Raw genomic sequence first — 24,959 nt, forward strand, 5'->3', positions numbered from 1 at the left:
TCAGAGAATGTCACATGGTGTCACTAACCTGGAAAAGATTAAAATTCACAATATGAACTGTTTCTATTGAGTGCATATCACTTTCATACCCTCTTGAAGGAAAAAAAAAATCATTAAGTCAAACCATTGTCAAGTCAGGATCCATAGTGCCCATAGAAAAGTGCTGGTGGAGCCCAGGAAGCACTCAATTAATGGGAGTTATTATTATTTTCATTAATAGCCCCACATTTATTTGAATTTGTATAGCAAGATTGTGGGGGCTGGCATCTTATTTCTTTCCATTATAATTTCCACAAATCACAATAGGGAAGTTGGTTAACTGCCTTACCAGCTGTGGCCTCTGGTTAGTATCACATGTCTACAGCAGAGACAGACGGTGCATTTCACATATACACTTCTGCCATGGGTAAGTTATTGGACTGTTCCTTGCCTCAGCAGCTCAACGGAAAAATTGGATAATAATAGTATGTCTCTCATTGTATGGTTGTGGAAGAGAGTTAGATGACTTAATTCCCAGATGGAATCTAGAACAGTCCCAGGCAGAAAACAACTATGTCCATTGCTATTTCCTCTTTGTGAAGGTAAGTTCTTGGTTTTTGTAAGAATGAGTATAATATTGATAATCAATTTCCTTTTTTTTTTTTTTTTTTTGTATCAGGAATTGAACCCAGGGGCGTCAAACCACTGAGCCACGTCCCCAGCCCTTTTTATGTTTTATTTAGAGACAGGGTCTTGCGAAGTTGCTTAGGGCCTCCCTAAGTTGTTGAGACTGGCTTCGATCTTGCCATTCTCCTGCAATAAATCCTCTCAAGGGACTAGGATGATAGGCGTGGACCACTAGGTCTGACGATAATCAGTTTTCAATTGAACAACAACAAAATCTGGGAACGTATGGGTATTTACCAGAATTCACTTTTTTCACAGGATGGAACACAGTGGCAACTAGCCTGATAAGGTTAAGGGACTGCTTCTTCAGCTTCCCATTCCTATTGAACCTCTCTGAATAATAAATCCATGTCCATATTGTGAATCTGGGGAAACTGCTGTTAAATGCTGCAGTGGTGATTAAGGTCACTTAAAAAGATGATTAAAGGAATTATGCTAAGATTTGCAGAGGAAGGCCAGAGATGATCATTAAATTTGCAGTCCCCACTTTCTATGCTGCTCTGGGCATCAGTCTAGAATCACAAAACTCTGCATTCAACCTCAATTCTCTCAGTGGCCCTTACAGGAGAGATAACATGCCATTTCTTTCCAAGTCAGTCCAACAGAACGGCCATTTCCAGCTCTGGGAAAAGGTATTGGCAGGGATGGGATGATAAGCAGAGGAATAAGTTCTGGTTTGTTTTCTTCAGAATTTTGAAGTCTGAATTTCCTGTGTAAGACATGTTCTATTTTTATTCTTATATGAATCCGACTCGGAAAACTCAGAATGATTGTTCACAGCATCCAACTATGATAGAAAGACATGCGTATCTGCCCATAAGCTATTGGAGTGGGCGACTTATTTCTCACTCTTACAACTTTTACAAAAACACAACAGACATCATGACCCTATGGACGTGTATGATTACACCAATGGCGTGAATCTACATCATGCACAACCATAGAGAAGAAATCATGTACCCCATTTGTGTACAATGAATCAAAATGCAGTTGGTAAAAAAATCTTAAAAATTTTTAAAAATTTCAGAAAGGTAAATAAAACGTATACAAATTCAGGAAAGAAGACATAAAAGCTGTTCAGAAATGAAAAACAAAATAAAAAGAGAAAGAAACACAACAGGGAAGTGAGAGAACGGCCTCAGCAGCTGTTGCCTGAGCTTGGGCCATGCTGTGTGTATGAAAGAGGTAGACATGTGCATTTCTCATCTAAACACAGAGCCATCCCCAAGCTAGGGACCCGGCAGTGCTGTGTAAGAGACAGCCATGTGTAGGGAACGTCTGCTCATTGACATGCAAATGACAATAGCAGGCATTCTGCAGTGTTTAAGGAATCCCATGACTGGTGTGACCACAAGCAGGTTATTAAAGTGAAACAAGGGGATCTTGTGCGTTATGAAAAGCACTGTCCTTTGCCAGTGAGTGGCACGTTCAGGGCTATTTACATTTCAACAAACAACCAACAATAAATCAATATAAATACTCCTTCAAATCCATTTTATTTTTTGAAAAACAATAGTCATTCCAACTAACCGGATTACACAAGAATCTGAATCAAGTAGAAATATTTTTTTTTAAAAATCCAGCATTCAGTCAACTCTATGTAAATTGATAAATCATTCATAAGAAAGCCCCCTCAAAGCACTGGAGCAGAGTTAAGAGCAATCTTATTTTGCAATCTTGGAAATGGAGATCCAATTGTAATAATCATAACTGATAGCTACATGCAGTATTAGCATGTTATATTTTTGTTATTTACTATGTGATAGAAAATACTGAGTACTTACTTTTGCAATAGATATACTACATGCATCAAATCATTTAGTTCTCACAATTACCCTGTGAATCAGATACTGTTATAATCCTCATTTTAAAGGCAAAGAAATTGATGCTTAAAGAAGTTACTGAAAAAGTCTAGTAACCTGCCTCAAACAAACAAACCAAAAATAGTAACATAGAGGATTCAGACTTCTGATCCAGGATTCTGACCTGCATTGGAATGGAGCTCTTAACCATAAACCACACATCCTCTCCATGGAGATTAGATTCACTGATAGAAATTGGATTTTAGCTAGTAAAATATTCTGGGGACTCACGAGTGCCATGTCAGAACCTGAGTCAAGAGCTGTGAACCAGACAGACATGGTCCATCTTCATTGATTGACAGTCCATGGGGGAGAGAAGGGTATTTAAAATAATCACCCATCATAACTGAGACAAGTATACAGGAGGAAAAGACCTCAATGCAAGGAAAACAAAGAAAGGAAGACGGAACTGAGTCTGAGAAAGTCAGGAAAAGCTTCTCTGCGGAAGTAACATTTAAGACTGGGTAAAAGTTAGCCAGACACAAAAAGAATGGTGGGAGGAAGGGGTGTGTATCATAATGCTTTAAGTTGTCTGCATGTCGTAGAAAGCCCAATGCAAATCTGCTTAAAACACGAAAAAGGTATTTATTGGTCACTGAGCTCTTAACTGCTTCAGGAACAATTAGATTCAGGCCCCGACCTGGTTTCTCAGAGACTTTAACTGTCCTTCCAGATTATATGTTGGTTTCAATCTCTTAGTTTCTATCATGTCTCCCAGTAACAACCGGACTTTGCTTATTCACTTTCAGAGAAAGACAGAACTCCTTTTTATGCTGATTAAGCCATCTCCAAACTAATCAGGAGATGCCTAAACCAATCACGGTGGTAAGAAGGATGTATTTGCGTACCTGTATATTTTAGGGTAAGTCCATTCCATCCAAATCATATGTCTGCTAAGCATGGATGGGATGTATATGGAAGAAGCAACCAATACTTCCATGTCAAAGAGAAAGCTACTCTGGTCAATGAGAAAAGCATGTGCAAAAAATCTTGGGTGGTAAGATTAGATGTTTAAGGATCTAATGTGAGTCCAGTGTGGAAAATAGAAAATGAAGAGGAGGAGGCAAGAGACAAGGTTTCACAGATGGGAGAGAGACTGGCAGATCACACAGGAGCTTTCAAGACCACATTAGAGATCTGAGTCCATAGACAGACAACCCTATACCTCAGGGTTCAAGGTGAGGCAGGACATCATGGTGGAAGGGTGTGGTAGAGAGAAGTGGCTTAAGACATCACACCAAGAAGCAAAGACAGAGAGAGACTTCATTTGCCAGATACAAAATACACACCCTAAAGTCACACCTCCAATGCCCACCTCCTCCTGCCACACCCTACTTTCACTCAGTACTCAGTTAATCCCATCAGGGGACCAATGTCCTGAATGGGTGAAGGCTCTGGAACCCAATCATTTCTTCTCTAAAACTCACATTGTCTCACACATGAGCTTTTGGGGGACACCTAAAATCTAAACTGTAACATACACTTATACGTGGACTATTTCTAAAAACCATAAAATCATCTGCAAACATGGTTGCTTATAGGAAGAGGTCCTTGGAAACTAGAGGGTTCACTTATCACAATCTTAGTTTTTATCATATGGACTTTTGAACTTCACTTCTTGCAACTGTGTGTACATATTGCTTTTAGATTTAAAAAATAACAATCAACTATGTGATTATTCTATCCACTGCATGGAGATAAAATTGGAGGTGGGAAAAAGAACAGAGGAATTAGGATAGCAGGCTCCTTTGGCTGGCCAGGCAGGTGGTGGGCGCAGCTGGGCATTGAATGGCACAGAAACACTGGAGCCCAGGTCACCTGCAACTGTAGCTCCTCCCCTTCACCACCATCAGTGTTGATAGTTACAGTCTCAAGTTTCTAGCAAGGAATACAGAGGAGGGGTCGATAATAACTGCAGAGCCCAAGTTCTTTCTCTTCTCCTTTTTCCCCCCAATTTTCTTTTAATCGATATATAAAATTGTATGCATTCATCATGTATAACCTGTATTGAAGGATATATGCATTATGATTAAATCTAAGTACATTATCAAGATCAGTTTTTTTAGTTTTCGCATATGAATGGGATCGTTCGGTATTTATTTCACTTAACAAAATGTTCTTTAGGTTCCTCTATGGTGTTGCAAATAAGATTTCCTTCTTTTTCGTGGTTAAATAATATTCCATTGTGTTTGCTATATGCCACATTTTATCCATTCATCTGTTGATGAACATTAACGCTGATTCCATAAGTCGGCTATTGTGAATAGTGCTCCCAAAAAAACATGGATGTTCAGTGGGTTTTGTAGGTTTTTGTTTTGGTGCTGAGGTTGAACCCAGGGATGTTTTACCATTGAGCTACATCCCCCAGTCCTTTTGTTTTCATTTTTTATTTTGGTACAGAGTTCTAAGTTACTGAGGGTCTCACTAAATTGCTGAGGCTTGTCTTGAACTTGTGACCTTCCTGCCTCAGCCTCTGAGTTGCTGGAATTACAGGTGAACAACACTGCACTTGGCTTCAGGCGTCTTTTGACATACTGATTTCATTTCCTTTGGATCTATACCCAGTAGTGGCAGTGCTGGATTCCTAAGTTATTTTTAAGCATGAAAAGCAATATGGTGAGGAGGTCTGAGAAAGAGCCAGAGCCCAAGCAATGGTTATAAGAGGATGATGGGGACCTGGGGAAAGGGAACAAGTTTTTATTTGTGCAGAGGCACAAACTTATTTGATTTACCTGAGCTACAGATATCCCCAGCAGTAAAATTATGCAAAGGCAACATCTCTGGAAATGAGACTCTGCATCTGAGTGGAACTCTAGAGAGCCAAGATTGTCGAGTGGAATGGGAGTCTTGAAATCCCTGTAGGAGGCAACCCACACGCAGCAAGAAAGTGGGAAATGGCAGCCTGCTTTCATCCTGCAGCCCAACTTCCTGAGCTTGGTCTCTGCTGGGTGAAGGTGGATGGAATAATTTGCCATGTGTCCGCATTACTGGCACCATCAAATAAAGAGAGGATACCAAAAGATTGCAGGAATGTCAGTGGCAATTTTAGTGATAACCATATACATTTAGCAAAATACAAAATTGGTTTTGGTAAGATCTAGTAATTACATTCATTGAACTACGAATAAGCAAAGCTTGTAACAGATCCAGTAAGGTGAGGAATCCTTTTGGAGGATCCGTGAGTTTCCATTTGGGAAATACCCAATTGTTGAAAACATGAGAGTGATTACTTTGATGGGGAACCACGGGGTGGGGGGGGGGGTTATGTCCAGATATCATATTTTATACTGTATTTAGAATTCTGGGTATTTTTCTACTATATTTTGTACCATCCAATGGTCATAGGAATGGAAATGTTATATGCAATGGTGGGCTTCTCCGTGAAGAGAGAACTAGAATAAATATAAAGTAGAGTTAGAAGGCAGAGAATAGAAGGTAGAAAATCAAAACTTGGGAGAAAAAGAATAAGGGAGAGGTCAGGTCCAACAAGAAGGTCCACCTAAATGCTGCTCTTCCACTAGGGGGTCTTCCTGGCTGATTTTCCCCCAGGTAAATTAAGCCATTCTGCTTCCCAGTCCTCCTAGGCTTTGGTACTAATAACCTTGTGACAAACATACTGCAAACTATTGCAACCACGTATTTATCACGGATTTTCTGGACCCTGCTCTGTGATTTCTTCAACAGAGACCTCCATGATAATATGCTTCCACCTCACTGAGCTTAATCCTCCCCAGCTCCGATTCACCTTCTCCACAAAGTCCTGCTCTTCTCCCTCAAACTGTATATAACTCCTCCTCTTTAACCTCCTAACACTTCATGATTATAACCTTGTCTTATGTATGGATGCAACAAATCTTAATAGTAACAAAAAAATCCTTCTGAGAATTGGGTTTAAAATTTGGTCTATCGCTCACCCCCTTACTATCCGTGTGATCTTAAATAATTTACTTACCCTTTCTGTGACTCTGTTTCTTCATCTATAACACAGTCAGGCTAAGTACATCGTACATAGTCTCTTTAGATGTTTTTAGTCATTCAGTGATCAGTCCATTCTTTAAGGCAAATGATAACCCCTGAAGTTCCTGCACTCTTAACATAGGTTTCACGGGATCTCTTTGTTCCCACCTCCCTTGTCGAACACATTACCTGATGGATATAACAAGTTAGGCACTCTGTGAGTTTGACAGCAAGGAGGACAAGTGCCAACGGTCAGAGACACAGACACAGATACAATTTACCTGCACCCTGGCCAGCTGATGTTCTCTTCTGCTTTCCCAGGAAGGCTGATGCTTCTTTGTTGTTGTTTTGCTTTCCTTCCACCAAAAAGCAATGCTTACCTGTATCAAATGCAACAAGGCCCCTTTCCTCACCTAGAAAAATAAAATAACCTCTGCCCTCTTCATGCCTGGGAATGAATGCACTTCAGGAGGCAAACGTGAGAATTTCACATGATTTTTAAATAGGCTCCATCAATTCAAGGAGTGGGTGTTGACACTGAAACATTGACAGGTAATTATCAAAAGTACCTTAGAAAAGCAAGTTTCTATGGACCATCACTGCAATTAATTATTTTTGTTGTTGGGAGCCTCCCTGATGATCTCTATTTATGATTCCAGTAATCTTGTCTCTTTTGATGAAACTGCCTTTTGTTTTTCATTAAGGTGTCAATGCATTAGACAAAAGGCCTTCAGAGTGTAACAAAAACCGTAAGAGAGGAAAAGCAGAACTTTACACCTGTAAGCCAAAACACAATTGTCCCCCTGGGATGAACATATATATGTAAGGAAACATGAGAACATGCATAAGCATGCATGCACACACACATGCGCAGGCAAATTGTTCTTGACTGTCTTTAAGATTATGTTAGGAATCTTGCAGCCAGGTTAATGTGAACTACATCAGGATCAACAGTTCCAGATCATGCATAATGGAAACCAGCATCCTACTGACAATATGATGATGATACTGACATCTATATGACATCATCATCTTTCATGAAGATTCTGATGAACCCCTAGATTGATCAGAAAGGGGTGAGAATCTCCTCCCCAAATTTTCAAGACCCTTCCCCCATTTAGAGATTCTAAGCTGCCCTTGGTGTGTCTCAAAACATTATTTATTCCTGGGCTGTTTCAAGGCTTGCCCAGTTACTCCTTAAAGCCTTCCAGGTCCCTGACACCTCTCAGGGAGGGGTATCAGGGAGCAACTCCTCAGTGAGTGTCAACAGGAGCATGAGACAGGCACCTCACCAAAACCAGCTGGTGTTTAGGTTAGCATTTCAATAGGTGATTAAGAAGCCACCCACTCCTTCTGGGCTATGTGGGATTTTATCAGCCTAACATCCTGGACCAGTGACACAATCTTGGAGAGCTGTCAAGACTCATAACCTGTCACCCTAGTATCCTCAATGAGGAAGGAGGAATGGAATTTCCCTAGTGCTCAAGGCCAAATATACAAAAGAGGTTGTTTGAGGTTTTTTTATATTGGTTTTTTTTGTTTGTTTGTTTGTTTGTTTTAATTCACAGAATACTTAAAATTGGAAGAAAAGATCAATGTAAACTAAATATCTTCAACATAGGAAAATGTTAATTCTATGTCTCCCAGAAAGGAAAGAAACTTTTAGAAAAGCTCAATTTTTAAAAAATATTCAGAACATACATTGTCAGGTAATTGGGAAAACCTATTTTCTACTTGACAGTAATCAAAAGTACATGTATTCCAGATAAAAATTCTTCTACCAAGCCATAAATAGCAATGTAGTATGAGATATACTGCATTTTGAAATCTAGCCAGTCCCAAAAGAAAACATGAAAGTAAAAAACAGATTTTTACTTTTTTCTTTTCTTTCTTCTTCTCTTTGGTCCTGGGGATTGCACCCAGGGCCTCCACATGGTACAATGGCACTCTATCCCTGTGTCACATCCTGAGCCCTTTTGTTGCTATTGTTGTGATGGTGGTTAATTTTGAGACAGGGTCTCACTAAGTTGCCCAGGCTGCACTCTAACTTCAGATCCCCCTGCCTCAGCCTCCCAAATAGCTGAGGTTACAGGCATGCACCACCACACCCAGAAAATCGATTTTTAGAAGGAAATATTTTTACATATTCCCATTGCCTGGGTACTCGCTCAATAAAAGTGAATATTTAAAAACAGAACAAAATTGGAAATTGTATTCCTTGTAATATTCCAGCTTTGTTTCAGTGAAGACTCTTCATTTATTCATTCACTCTGCACTCAACCAGCATTAACTCAAGAAGCAAGCTTTCCCAGAACTGCTGTCTTGGTTAAGCACTGTGATAGGAAGAAAAAAATGAGTAAATTATTCATAGCATCTACTCAGAGAAACTCACTTCCATACACACACTACAGACACAGAATCTCCAGAACCCAAAAGGCTGAGCAGCTAACCCTGGGGGTCTTGAATGGTCTTCACAGAGGTGATATTTAAGCTGAGTCTTAAAATATAAGTAAGACATGGCTAAGTGGATAAGGTGTGGCTTTCACTCACTATTTCAGAGCATTCAAAGCATTTGCTCTGATTTCAGCAGAGCATGCACTGGGACACATGAAGGAGTTGGTAGGAGTGAGGAAAGGCACAATCAGCCTTTAATTGACTTGTGCTTCATTGTTAAGCTATCTGGACTTTACATGCAGTAGGGAGCCATCAGGGATTCTTAAAGAGAAAGGATTTTATTTTCATTAAGTAATTCAGTATCACAGAGGACAGGTGAGAAGGTCCAGTTATCATCAGTTTTTTATATGGCTACCCAGTATGGTGCAAACCTAGGCCAACTCTAAAAGTTTGGATCTGGAATGCTCCCCAAAAGTGCATGTGTTGAAGGCTTGATTCCCAATGCAACAAAATTCAGAGGTGGTGCTCTTTGGAAGTGATTCAATCCTGAGGGCTCTAACATCATCAGTGTCTTAATACATTAATGGATACAAAACTGAATGGATTCCTGGGAGGTAATGGGAACTGTAGGAGGTGGGAGCTAGTTGAAGGGAATGTTTTGTTGGGAGCACACCATTGGGGATTACATCTTATCTTTGTCCCCTCCTCTCCTCTTGCTTCCTGGTTGCTATGAGGTGAGCAGCTTTGCTCCATGCCCTTCTGCCATTTTGTTTCTGCCTCGCCACAGTTCTAAAGCCAGGAACTAACTGACCATGGATGGAAACCTCTGAAACTGTGAGCAAAATAAATATTTCCTCTTCTAAGTTGCTTTTCTCAAATATTTTACCACAGTGCTGCAAAGCTGACCAACACACCAACCATACTTCTTGCATACTGGATTGTATACATTACTACACTATATCTCCCCCTTTTTTTGTAGCATCTCTCCCATTTCCCTTTCTGTTTCTACTGTTAAATATTCATTCACTAAACCAGTCATTCCATCTTTCAACAAATACTTATTCAGTGCCTTCTAACGGTCAGATCTGTGATAGGGGTCAGATATCTAGTGACACAAAAGAAAATTCTGGCAAAACTAATAGTCTAGCAGGACAGGTAGAATTGTTTGAATATAATTGCAATGGTGTATAATGAGCAAAGATAATGGAAAGCCATGGAAGAAAGTCATTAAGGAACCTGCACTGAGGAAGTGATGGTTAGGTTGTGAACTAAAGGATGAGTAAAATTTAGCAAAACACCATGTGTTGGAAGTAGAAGGAGGAAGAGATAGATGTTGCCTAGCAAGTGGGAAAAAAACAGAGGCAGAAGAAAGCACAGCACCTTGAAGGAAGTGAGAGCATCTCATGTGCCTGGGGAGTGAACAGGCTATCCAGCTGGGCTGAAGTCAGAGTCTACAGGATCGTGCACACCATGTGCATTAGGCAAGTAGGTTGAACTGCACTGCAGAAAAGAAACTCTAAAGTTTTGTGGTTTCACCAGCAAAGATTTATTCTCTGCCAAATGAATTATGGTGTAGATCAGATGATATTCCAGGGTAGTTCTTCTCTACAGGGTAATTAAAACACCCAGGATCCCATTATCTTTCAATATTGCCATCTCAACCTGTGGTTTTCAGGGTCACCACGGCCCATAAAGCGAGAGTGTGGAGGTGTCACACCATCTTTTACATGCTTCAGTCCCAAAGTGACACCCTTATCCCCTATTGATCAGAGCTAGCCACAAAGACCCTAACAACTGCAAGAGAGGATAAAAATGTAGGGAGCTCATGAACCATTTGGGAATCGCCAAGGTCTCTGCTAAGATATGCGAGGATAAGCAGACTTTTTTCTAAAGACAATAGTAAAACACAAATAGGGGAATGGTCAGGGTCAAGTTTATATGGTAGAAATTACTCTGGCTACACTGTGGAGAGTGCATTGGTTGGACAGAAAGGCCAGTTAGGAGGATTTCCAAAGATTCAAGTATCAGAGATGGTGACTGGCAATTAGGGTAGTATCAGTGTACCAGCCTAGTGAATATCTAAACCCAGCTATGTTTATAAACCTCCTAACAAGGAATTGGTTTAAAATGGTACTTGGAACAAAAGATGGTTTTCTTCAGAATAACAATCATGAGATGCATAAGTCATTGACTGAATTTACCTAACTGACCTAGTAATTTAACAAATTATAAGTAGCTGAATTTTCTTCCCTGTGCATTAAGGGAAAGGGGTGCTGAATAGGAAAAGTTCTCCAGGGCTGGGTCTATGAAATGGTGAGTCCTTTAATCACTGATGGATATCTTGAAGCTGAGCCTAACACTGAAATCAAGGAAGTCTGCAGAGCTGAGATTCAAATGGGAGACTGGGTAGCAAGTAAGTAGAAAGGATAAACAATTTTCTAGAACTAGACAAGGAAGTCAGAGGCAGAACCAGGAAACAGATGGATGGTCAAATGAGCACAAGAAACAGTGACCAAGGTCGAGATGTGGATACTCCAAATTGTTTTTACTTACTTTCAATAACATGGAGACTTGCAGGTACAACAGCAATTCTAGGGCTAGAGACAGGACAGGCAGTAAACATACTCTTCCAAGTTGCTTCTCCATCAGTCTTCTGCTTACCACTCACAGGGTAAAACTCTTGATTCACACATATCTCCCACTCGTCACTATTTCAATAACATAATCAACCTAGTCCTTTAGCAATGAGCCCATGACTCTTTCCCTTCACTTCCAATCCATCAACATGTCATTTTTCTACTCTGAACTATGGTCTGATTTCATCCACTTACCATCATCTCTCTCCTAGTCCAAGCCATGACACCACCTGTTTTGACTACAATAGTCACTTCTCGACTGGGCCCCATCTTCTACTCCTTCCGCCTACCATAATTCCTCACAACAGCCAGAATGATGTTTTCCAAACAGGCATATAATCCTATCACTCCCTTTTGATGTTTCTCATCTCACTTAGAATAAAACCTTGACCTATAAAATCCTTCAAGATCTGGCCTCTACTTTCCTTTCTGATTGCAGCTCTAAATCTTTCCCTTATATAATACCTTATCTGCCTTTTAGTTCCCTAATTGTGCCAAGTTCATCTTGGAGTCTTTGAACTTTCCATTCTTTCTACTTGAATCTCTTCCTACTGATCTTTACATAACCGTCTCCTCCTTGAGCCACTAAATTACAAAACAATGGCTCTATTTAAGGCTTTATGAACACTTTTTACTCCACTGATATTTCTTTCCTAAGTTACTTGCATGATGTTGTCATTGCCGTTTATTGTCTGTTTCCTCCTATTAGTACATGCCCTCTAGTGAAAGTACAACCTAACCTGCCTTGATTGTTGCTGTATCCAGTGCATAGAACAGTTCTTAGCAACATAGTAGGCACTTTACTTCTACTTTGTTAAATAAACAAATGAATGAAGAAGCGAATGATGAATGAATTCTTCCTTCTTTCTTGTATCTGTAATCTCTCCCTTTTCATTGTCTTCTTTCCCTCTGCCTGAAACCTGGTTCAGATCTCCTCTTTCACTTAAAAAGCAATATCCTCTGTTGATCCCTTCTAGCGTCTCTGGTTGGAAAACTCCACATTCCCCTCTAATGCTTTCTTCTATTTATAGTTTGCTGGGAAACTAAGCAAGAAAAAACAGCTCAGGTTACTCTGGGTCAGTTGTGGTGGTTATGACTCAAAATGGCGGCACTCATGTCAAGATGAATCCATTCACTGTCTGAATCTGAAAGGTACATGTTAGTATGCTTATTTTATAATAAAGACACTGGTATTCAGAGGTCAGATATTTACCTAAGAGCCCTTAACTATGGAATGGTAGAACTGAATTTTAGAGTCACCCCAGACACCAAAGTTTATTTTGTCACTTCATCATTGTGTCATAATAGTAGAGATCTGAAAAGTAACCAAAATTTCTTTCTGCAGACTAGTTCCATATGCCACAGAATGGTCAAAAATAAAACTTTGTGCTGTTATTAGGGTGCTTCTGAAGTATGTTTAAAGGGGAAATATTCCATATGTTACAATTTTTAAAGTTATACATAAAGTTATGAATAGTAAGTTCCTAATCTGGTTTTCTTAGTTATGATTAAAATAAAGTCTAGAAAGAACACAAAAATCACCAAATATTATCTTTGTGTGATAGCATGATTGTAATTTAAATATTTTTTTTTTCTCTACCAGCATCCATTCCTGCTGTCCACCAGTACCCCAAGATTCCTTTTGGAGAATCATTTCCTTGTGTGCACATCTTGATGGATAATAATCAGGGTTCTTTGCTACCCATTGGGGAGGCTGAAGAAAGTCCCTGCTGGTCCCTTGGCCAGATTCTTTTGCTCAGTAGCTTAGTACAATCCCAGAAACTAGTAGCATCCAAGAATGAACTAACGAGATTCTCAGCTGAACAGAAAAATGGTAGATTTTATTTAATTTTATACGGGTGCCTATATAAAGCAACCAAAGTTTCACCGCATTGATCCCTAGAGCTACCTTTCTTTTTATCCTATTCCTTAAACTGGTCCTCTGTCCTCTTGTCTATTCTAGAGGTCTCCTTATATCTTTTCAGTGAATTTTATTTTTTGTCTAAATTAGTTCTTAGTTGTTTCTGTAACTGATAACCAAAGAACCCTGTCTGACATATGTCTATATTTTTCTATGATAACAATGTTTTGTCTTTATATTCAAAGATAAATAGGAAAATGTGAAATAAATATCCAATCCTAAAACAGTAACAGACACCAATCTGAAATACATGTGACTTGGCTGGACTCCATGGTATACTCCTGCAATTCCAGTTACTTGGGAGATTGAGGCCAGAGGATCACAAGTTCAAGGCCAACCTGGGCAACATACCAACACCCTGTCTCAAAACAAAATCTCTTTTTATAAAGATTATTTTTTTCAACTCAGTGGTAGAGCACTTGCCTAGGCCCTGGGTTCAATCCCTAGTGCTAAAAAAAAAAAAAAAAAAAAAAAAAAAAAAAAAAAAAAAAATTAAAATACATGTGACTATAACAAACTTGAGTGATATGTGTAACTTGAACTCTACTGATCCCTGAATGCTCCTCGTAAATTACCCCACTCCATGTCATCACTTCATATTGACAAATGATCAACAGTATTACCTTTATTTACAAATAGAAAACATTTTATGTCTCTAATAATTTTGTGGCTAATAACGGTCTACCAAAGCCTGACTTCCCTTGGATTGAAAATACTTTTGCTTATTCATTTTATACATTTATTAAATGCTCTCTCTATGCCACTCAGGGGATATACAAAAGTGAATGGTACCCAGTTTCTGGTCCTTAGGTCTTCTCACTGTATACTGAAGCAAATGCATAGCAATTCCTATTGCAGATATATGAACGAAGTACCAGGGAAGGCAGAGGTGAAAAGTCATGAGCTCTCCATTTAAAGATTCTAGATGCTAGAAAGAAAATAACAAAGACCCAGCATTATGGTTTTTGCTACAAAGTATTCTATAACCAATTGTGAATGCATGCTTATTTGCAAACAGAAAAATCATTCCAATCAGATAGCATACATGACATGGTATTGTGGCAAAACCAGAGTAAAGACTCTACTCTCCATTTCTTTTAAAAATACACCTGATAAATTGTAGATAGCATTTGCACCTGAGGTTAAAGTCATTTGAAAGATAGAGCGAAGACCCTAACATCACTAGTTTTAGCAAAATAAAAGAATTTCACCTTTGGTATCTCCTTCTAATCAACGCCTTTGGTATTTAACTTTTCCAAAATCCAATTCCCATTTTCTCAGTTTCAAAGGTAATAAGAGATTTCTTAGAACTTCCCACAAGGGCCCACACATATTCTCTGTTGACCGCACTTTGGAGAAGATGAGCAGACTTCTCACATCTACTCACACCTACCACAGGTTTTTTTTTCACAGTCTATTGGCCAAGATAGTGGTTCACTCTGTCGCCACTTCCAGCTTAAATGTTCGCCTTTGAATTAAAGCCTTATAGAGAAAATATCCCAACCAAAAAAAAAAAACAGAAAGAAAAGAAAAGAATAACGATCTTATTGGTGGAATGTTTGAAGATTGATGAAGCAAAAACAGCAAAAAATAAATAAATAAAACCCTAAGCACTCTACTCAGAGACTCTAATTCAGTAGTTCTGAAGTGAAGTTTTAGGAAAAGAAATGCATACACATGTAACACTTGTTTAAATCCTGCTTCCTTAGAAGATACTAATATTGGGGAAGAAGTTTGGATACTTAAGAAAATAAGTAGGCATTGCATTCTACCCCAATGTATTCAAATAAGCTTCAAGCAGAAATCAAGCTGACTGCCCATATAGAGACAGTGTTTGGGAACAGGCCACATATGAAGAAGCTATTCGGGCCTAATGCCCTCTAATGCCCTCTACTTTCCCTGTCTCTGGCCTTCTAGAGGCAGCACTGATTAGTGAGCAGTTAAGCTATAATGACAGAGGATGGAGTCAAACAGTCTGGGTTGATAAGTTGACTCTGCCACTTACTAACAGTGTGATATTAGACAAGTCACTAAATGTCTCTGAACTGAGGTTTCCTCATTTGTAAATGTAAAAAATAACTTCTTCCTTGTAAGGCTCTTTGAGATTTAAAGTGATGTCACTTAAACAGCTCATTTGACTCACAGAAGATGCTCAATGATTAACAGCTATGAGGACACTTGGAGTCACACTTTCAATGACAGTTGCAGCACACCCAACCTTGCCCTTCTCCCCAAACAACACGTGGTTCAAAAGGATTCCTTCTTTTCCTTTCCAAATCCTATGATCAGCAAGTATGCCTATGCCTTCTTTGATAGTGCCCTACATACTAATCCACGCCAGATCATGGTTTTCTACTACAAAGTACCTCTGAGAAGATGCTTGGAGAGTTGACACTTGAATATTGGTGTGTCCTCATGGTCCATCACACCAGGTGTTCCAGAATAAGCGGTACTGCCACAAACTTAGAGCACTGTCTACACCAGGTGTCAGTGGGTACACACTTCAAAAGAAGGGCAAAAAGAACTGGGTTTCGAGCCTCACCACATATGTACCGGACCATATGGGGCCCAAGGGAGTGCAGGTATGTATGCAGATCTAAGTAGGATTATCGCTTCCTGTTTGCATATTCATCCTGTGTTCGGGTAGGAACTCGACGTACATTGGTTATGCATCCTCATTTTCAGAATTGGAAAACAGGTGGGCTAAAAAGGATCTTAGAAACCACCCAGTACAGAATTGCTCGAGGTGTGAACTTTGTGTATTATGTATGGAATTCCTAAAGGGAACAGAAACATGCAGCTTTTTAACAAGCATCCCAGGGATTTCTAAAGCACTCACGATATCAAAGACCACTGAGCTATCCCATATGCTCCCATTCCAAAGTGAGGCTATTAGAACCTGGACGATAGGAATGCTCTGTGTAAAGCAGAGCGTCATTAACCTCAGTGCTACGGACATGTTGGACTGAGTTATCCTTGGTTGTGAGGTCTGTGCAGTGTAAGGCAGAATGTTAATGCAGTCCTGGTCTCTACCAAGATGTCCATAGCAGCAACCAAAATGATATCCAGGCATGGCCAAATATGCCCTGGGGAGCAAAGTCACCCCTGGTTGAGAACTACTGTCTAAAGTCACAGGGGGAGTCAGAAGTGGAGCCAGGCCAGCATACAAATGTCCTGATTCACAGCCCAGCAAGATCCCCACCCACATCTGCTGGTCCCTCCCCTCTTACTGAAGGAAGCAGGACAAGGGAGGAGGGGCACCCAGGTCACAAAGGCCTGGGGGCAAGAAAGCGAATGCCCACTCAGGCTACAGCACTGTGTTTTCTCCAGGGACATGGAACATTACCCTTGGCTTTTTCCATGACTTCATATGCAGTTAGTCATCCCTACTTCTATTTCTCCACCTGTTTAAATCTCGATCTTACAGGAGAATTGGCAGGATTCATTTGGCAACATCTCTGAAACCCACATGGAAAGGTGCTGTACAATAATCTGTTTTAACTGAGATTGAGTTCAAGGCACCCCTAAGGAAAGCCAAGAGTGTCACGTCCTAAACATAGTATCACGCCAGGAAGAGGAGGGTGCTGGGGAGCAATGCAAAAGGAATCAGGAAACGTGGTTTCTAGTCCCAGTTCCTTCCAAACTACCTTTGTGGCCTTCAGCAAATTGCTTTAGCTCAGCTGGACCATCAAATGGAGGGAATAAAATAGGCCACTATGGCTGTCTTGTGTCATGCCTCCTCTGCACTTTGGCTGATCATCAAATTCCAAACCCTACCCTGCCTCCAAATCCCAATCCATTTCTCCATTGTCTTTGGTAATAATGATAATGGTGTTGTGGTTATGCAGGAGAACGTCATCACTCACAAGAGACATACTTTGAAGTATCTAGAAACAAAATAAGTGACATGATGTCTGCAACTTGCTCTCTGATGCCCCCCCAAAATATGCCTTTCATATATACGAATATATATATGAATATATATACATATATGCATATATATTTTATATGGAAGGCAAGCAAATACACCAAGAGAGTACTATATATTGAATCTCATGGATGGTGTATATATTGAATCTCATGTGGGTGTTCATTTTATGAATCTTTCCAATTTTTTGTATGTTCTAAATTTCTTGTTGGAGGCAAAAACAGCAACAGTTCTCTCTCCTCCACAAAGCCTTTCCCACTGAAATAATTCCTTCAAACTCGCACAGCACTTGCATGCTCTTATCACCTCCTACCTGGTGCTATGGTTATTTAAGCACTTGCATAGTGGGGCCCTAGAATTGCTAACCAATACTCAGCTATGCAAGCAGCATTTGTTCTAAAATTCCTCTTTATTTAATCGACAACTTCTCTATTCCTGTTCATAAGGCCTGCTGGTAGCAAGGGGAAAAGAATGAAAGTGAATTTTTTTGTCCAATCTCATCATTTCAGATTGATGAAACAAAGCCACACTAGGTAATTCAGTTGCCTGGATAAAGGGCCTAGCCTAGATATCCCTATGCTTTTTTATCCTCAGGATAGCATCTGGGTGCAGGAGATAAACTGACTGGGTTTGTGAGGTGCAATAGGAGGAAGTCCAGAAGATCGGCTTTCAAAACTAGCTCTTAATCTACTTATTATGGAGACCTTGACTCTGCACCTGGCAATAAGAGGCTTGAGGGACGTTTCAGTGTCACAGTGAACAGAGGAGAACAACAGGACATTTCATTTCTGGGTCCCATGGAAGGCTTGGGCAGTGCTTCATACCTACATGTTCTTCACAAATGTCAACATCTGTCAGCTCTCTGGTCTGTTGCTCCAACCTCCACAATGTAGCTTCTGCTGTCATCACCCAAAAAATGACGAATAATAATTCAATATTAGCAGTAACTAATTTACTATGTGCCTACAATGTGGCAGGCACTGTGGCAGGCTCTTCATATGTTATTACATATGAACTATTGTTCATTTAATACTCAAAGCAACCAGATCAGTAGTACTATAATTACCTTAAAGGGACAACTGCTGGTCTCTACATTGCCTGATTATTGAATTAGCATCACTTCTAACTCACTGCACCATAGATACCACTGAATGTCATGCCATATCTTAAATTCCCATTTTCTGTGACCTCTCAATCTACTTCTCTAAGCATAGTTTTTCTCCAGGCATATCATTTCACTTTGTTTCCTGTAAATGTTATGTTTTCTGACTACATTTTTTATTTGCTTTTGTATTCCCTCCCGTCTCCTTCATGTTCCTTCAAAATTCATCAAGGGTCAACTTTCATTCATTTAATCCATACACTTTTATTTAACACCTGTTTGATGCTGCCTCTTATCCTAGATCCTAGAAAGACGATGCTAAGAGAAGCAGGCCCCAATTCCTACCCACGTGGACTTTATAGTCTTGTGACTTTCTAAGTTGCATTCGCGTCTGGGTTGTTTCAGTAAGAAACAATCTTCCCCTTGCACTTCCTTTCAAATATACATGAGACCTTGAATCACCCACTGGGTACTGACCAAGTGCAGCTCTGCCAGGTTTATCATGCTCTTCAGAGATTCATTTATTCAGGATCACAATAACATCACTGATACGCATTCATTGAATGTCTCCTCTCTGCCAAGCACTCTACCTACATTGTCTCTGATTTTCACAATGGCAGCCTGAAAGGGGTGATTTTCCTCTTTTTACTAATGAGGCACTTGAGGCTCAGAGATGATAAGTAATCTGCCCAAGGCCACATAATTAGTAAATGACATTACCAGTGTGAGAACCCAGGTCCCCCTGCTCAGCCTCTCTCCACAACACCCAAGCTGTCAGACTTCTTTGTTGCATCAAGCATAGGATCAGTGAATACTCGGGAGTCAGTGGGGAAGGGTAACGTGAAGGGAAGAACATGATTTTGGAATGATACCGACTGGTATTCAATTCCCAGGGATGCCACTTATTGCTTATGTGACCTTGGGCAAATTCCTAAACTTCTTTGTATCTTAATGTCCTCATTTTAAAATCACCATTGAAAAAAAAAAAAAAAAAAAAAAAATCTATGAAACCACTTATATCACAGGGTTGTTGTGAGGATTAAATGAAATTCTGAACACTGAAAAGCTTCGGCATTCAGCCATACAAAGCCTCTTCTCCTTTGGTTGATGCAGATCCTTTAAAAGTTTGCCATCTACCTTATTGTTGCTCATATAAATTCCTAAGCTTGATACTGAGAAAAACCTGCAGAAGGGTCTTTCAAGCACCTGCAAGTATATTAAAGAGGCAGATACAGGCCGCTCCAAGAAATAAAGGCAGTACAGCTGAGAAGGAATGGAAAACCAATCCAGAAATCCGGCAATGGGAGACAATGTAGTTCCTTTTGTAGGAAAGCTTTCCAAAGGCAGAGCCCTTGAAGCTTTTGTGTATCAAAAGCATTTTAAATGCTTTCCTCAATGCATTCACATGGAATTGCTTCTGTGGCAAAGAAGTGTGGTCTTATCAAAATGCTATTGATTTTTTTTCTGTTTTTTTTTTTTTTTTTCAGAAGAAATCTAGAAACCTCATTAATGAAGCCCTGCAAACAAGCCCAAAGGCCCATTCTTTCATTTCTATATGCTGGCCACCTGATCCAGGATATAACATGGCTAATAAACCAAAGGTTTACATTTATTCAATCTTTACTGAATACTTCCATCAACCTCTTACATCTACCATTCCATTAATCCTTTTTAAAAAATATCCTACAAAGTAGAGATTATTATTTAGTTTGTTATAGGTGAGAAAATTAAGCTCAGAGAAAGTAAATAACTTGTGTCACATCACATGGCTAGAACTGATTGATCAGATTTGAGTTGAATCTTCCATTTAGTCAACAAATATTTATTGAGTGACTACTATTTGCCAACTTTGATTCTAAAGCTAATGTTCTTTCCACTACCTAATTCTTCCACCAAAATAAATAACAGTTTTCTCTATTACTTACATTGTTCTCTCAGAATGTGCAAGCAATGTGGCCAGAACATGAGATGCTCATGGCTCTGAAAAGAAAATTGGGCTGATTAGCCCTGCAAGTGTCCAACGTGTCAACACTACTCCATGCATGTCCATCTCAAAGCTGGAAGTTTAAAAGGAAATGCCATTCTCAGGCAAGTATACATGAATAGCAGTGCTAGGTGTTAACAAAACTTTACAATACTGCATAGTTCAGAACATTTATTTATTAGATATTTGAAAAGAGATGAAAATCGGTGTGTACAATACACCAGAAGAGAAAAAAAATCCAGCTCTCACAATGCCTTTCCTGTACACATAGGGTGTGGTCCTTTTCTGTGCTACAACTTAAGTGATACCATCTTAGCCCTATCAGGAAGGTCATGACTATTATGCCCATTTCTCAGAAGAAGAAATTGGATCATGTTGCAAAGGTCATCAATACTTCAGAAATGTCTAAGTTCACCTCATTATTAAATGACAGAAGCAGGATTTGAACTTAGGTTCTTTCTGCTCTTTCTGGTATACAATCTGCAATAGTCAATGTGGAGCTAGGTTACATTGCAGAATAAGCAGTCCTCAGATCTCAAAGACTCACAATAATAAAGCTTGATTTCTTGCTCTTGTTCCACATCAGCTTTGATCTATTCTGTGTTTACTTCAGAAACCCCCAGCTGACAGAGCAGGCTGTCTGGAGCATTAGCAGTCACCGTGGTAGGGTAAAAAAGTACCCATCATAGCCCCACACTGGCTCGTAGGGCTGCTGACAGGAAGTGGCTCAGTTCATAGGACAAAGCAAATCACATGGACTTGTGTGCCCGAGTGTATTCTCCTTCCACAGGGAAGGGCCCTGAATAGGAGTCAGAGTAATTCAGTTTATCACTGTAGTTAATGTAAAGTGATTGTGAGTTTATCTTCCTGGTCCTGTGAGGTTCTTCTCTAATAAATGCAGTACTGATTAAGAAATAATTTCAGGTATAATCAGTCAAGCAGGCATCTTAAATAATGTAAAAGTTAAATAGTTAAATACATTTAATATTTTTCAAAAAGAACAATTCTAAATTACTCCTGTTGAATGCTAAATCTTCTGCACTTGGAAAACAAAACAACAACAAAAAAAATAAATAAATAAGAAAAGGCAAATTTCACTCTGAGAATAAACTTTCCATTTCTGGCAGGAGAATTGGGTAGCAACACCGAAGCTCTCCTGTGAATGGGCGACAGGGTGTCATATTTGAATGTGTAATGAGTAAACATTGGCAGAAACCCCCTTTGCCATGTGACTTCAAAACAAACACCAGTCAGCAGGGAGCTACCAGCTGTGCCGAGTAGGAAAGAAAAAAAAAATGTACTCATACATGCTCCTTCCATGAAGCAAAAATCCCCTGCTATGATCACCTACCCCCACAATGAAGGGAACCAATGGGTTCTCACAAAAGTCACACCCCTGGAAAGTCCTCCTGGCAAAGCCAAAGAAACAAAGTTCAGAGGAAGAAGGAAGGCATGAAACTGAGTTCAGGCATTTAAAGAATCCTGCCTTCCTTTAAACCAACTGATAGTGTGGGAAAAAAGAAATGAAGCTTATAGCAGGAGTTTGACATGACCAACTTCTAATCCAAGTTGTATTTATAATGCCCTTTACAATGCTAAGATCCAATGATCGTATAAGTTTATATGCTGAGAAGCAAATCTATTTTTGTTAGTACAGGAAAGAAAGAAAAAGATATGCTTTATATCATAAAATTTAACAGCATATATCCCATTTCTTCCCCCTCTCAAAAATGTCCTGAGGACTGTACAGTTGTCTTGGGGTGGGGCATCTACATATGGAGTTCTATTTCTCAAAAAGTTTTGTCACTGAATCAAGACTGGATTTCTAGAAATGACACTTCTTCAATGCTTGTTTTAGAGCAGGGAGGAGAAGGTAGATGACTGAGCTAGAGTTTTGCCTTTGTCTTTTTATAAAGGTTACCAAAGCAAAAATCCATAAAGAAACATCGCACTTTAGTCACTAATGAGGATGAGGTGTGACTAAGAAGAGGGACCATCGTTGTTGTACCTCACATTTCATATTAAATAATGAAATCATTGTGCCCTGTTTATTCCCCTGTGACTTTAAATAGAATTCAAGGTAAATGAACCTGGGTTCATAGGAAACGTTTCATAATAAGTCAGTTGTGCTTCTGTGATATGCTTGGATGTAACTATAATTTTGCTAGCATTTTTTGGCAAATATCCACAACTTTTGTACAGGAATAAGTAAAATTGGATTTCTATTACCAAGATTAGCAAACAGGACATTTGAGAAAAAGAAATTAAGGGGGAGACTCACCCAAGATGGCAGAATAGAAGAGGTCAATTTCCTGGCTGCTCCTTGGCATGAAACCAAGAGAACAGACGAGCAGTTTCTCCGCAAGGTAAGTAAACAATAGCAACAAAAAAACAGGGTGAGGGGACTTTACTGGAACTTAAAACTGGACATTCAAAGCAGACTGGAGACACAGGAAGTTAGATATAATAAAATAAGGAAAAAGTTTCCAGCGGCATGGCCTCTGCTGCAGCTGGGACGAAAGTACCAGCCAGAGAAGTCCCTCCATGAGCATAGTAAAGGGATAAGCGAACTAAAGGAACCTGATTTTGGGGAGGCCCAAGGCATGTCTGGGTACAGAGGATTTGGAGACCAAGGACATTGCCTAATAAAACTGAAAGACATGCTGCAAGATATCTGTGTTCATGGTGGGGGGTGGGGGGAGCCACTATAGGAAGGAACCATTTTGTAGCTGCAGCACAGGGACTGGCAGCCAAGGAAACCAATTCCTGGCAAACCCAAATTTGGCCTGAAATACAGACCCAGTAAACACAAACTGCATGACATAGAGTGCACTTAAATGACCAGGAGAAAAATCAAACATGGAGAGAGGTTTGCACAGGGGACAACTGATCATGGAAACCCACTCAGCTCTACCCTTCCCCCTCCAATCCAACTGCTTGCAGAACCAGCTGGGAGAGATGAATCTGGCTGGGTACTCAGAAGGTTGGGAATGGGACAGATTATTTGGAGACTGAATCCAAGACCAGGAAACGTGAGGTCCACAGGTGACATAGGGGACGAAGAATTGGCTCCCCCATAACACAAGTGGAAGATCCCCCATAACACAAGTGTGGATCAGCAAATACTGTGTGCTGGAGGTGCACTGATTTAAAATCTCAAGACCAATTGGCATTCAGCAAAGAGCCCACCTAAGCCTAAACCCTGCCTCCAGGAACTCCACCTACAGGGTTCTCTCTCTCACTCCAGCAATCCAGGGGGGGAGCATCACACTCCAGACAACCCCACCTAAAGAGAAGCTGAGAATATTTTGAACTCCAAAAGAAGTAATTCTTTAACTTTTCATAAAATGTTCTCTTTTCTTTTGTTCTGTTTAATTGTGACCTTGATGGTACATAGACATTTATACAGTTTAATTTTTTCTCATTTCTAGCATTATTGAAACTAGTTATTCTATATGGATTAGTATTTTGTAAGCTAGGAAGTTTGGTTAGTATATTTTAGTTTTGCTTTCTATTCTTTTATTATTTTTAATTTTTAAAATATTTATTTTATATATATTTCTCTTCTACCTGTTTCCTCTGATTCTCTCTTTTCTTCCAATCTGTATTGTTTTTTTCTTTCACTTCTTCTTTAATCTTTTAGCTCTGTCCTCTCTCCTTCTCCCTCACAATTATCACATCCTTTATCACTTCTGTTCTTTCCCTAGCCACCACTTGAAATTGTAAACCCTTTTGCAAACATGTTGTTTTTATTATAGGCAATAACTGAAAATATCATTTCTGTAAATTGTGATAATTAACACTGTAGATGCCATAGTCCCTTTTGGTTTAATGCTATATATTGCTTGCATTGGTTGTTGTTATTATTTGTCTCCCCCTAAACAGTGAGGTATTGGAAACCTTCAGGAACACTATAAGTCCACAGGGTAGAAACTCTACTGCCTCATATCCATACTGTTAGATGGGTAGACACACAAATAACATGAGAAAGCAAGGGAACAAATCACCCCAAGCAAACCAAGAGACCCCAATAATAGAATCCATCAACACCACAGTGGAAGAAATGTCAGAGAAGGACTTTAGAATGTACATAGCTAAACTGATTGTGAAGTAAAGAGAAAATACAGGAAGTGAAAGATCACTTCAATAAAGAGGCAGAAATTCTGAAAAAAATTAAAAAACAAGCAGAAATACTTGAAATGAAGGAAACAAATCAAATTAAAAATTGAACAGAAAGCATCACCAACAGACTAGGTCACTTGGAAGACAGAACTTCAGGCAATGAAGACAACATACATAATCTTGAAAATAGAGTTGACCCAGAGAAGATGTTAAAAAAAAACCATGAACAGAACTTTCAAGAATTTTGGGATAATATGCAAAGATCAAATTTAAGATTTATTGGGATAGATGAAGGCACAGAGATATGCACCAAAGGAATGCACAATATTTTCAATGAAATAATACCAGAAAATTTCCAAAATCTAAAGAACGAAATGGAAAATCAAA

The sequence above is a fragment of the Sciurus vulgaris genome, assembly GCF_902686455.1.
Source record: "Sciurus vulgaris genome assembly, chromosome: 5".
Taxonomy (NCBI): domain Eukaryota; kingdom Metazoa; phylum Chordata; class Mammalia; order Rodentia; family Sciuridae; genus Sciurus; species Sciurus vulgaris.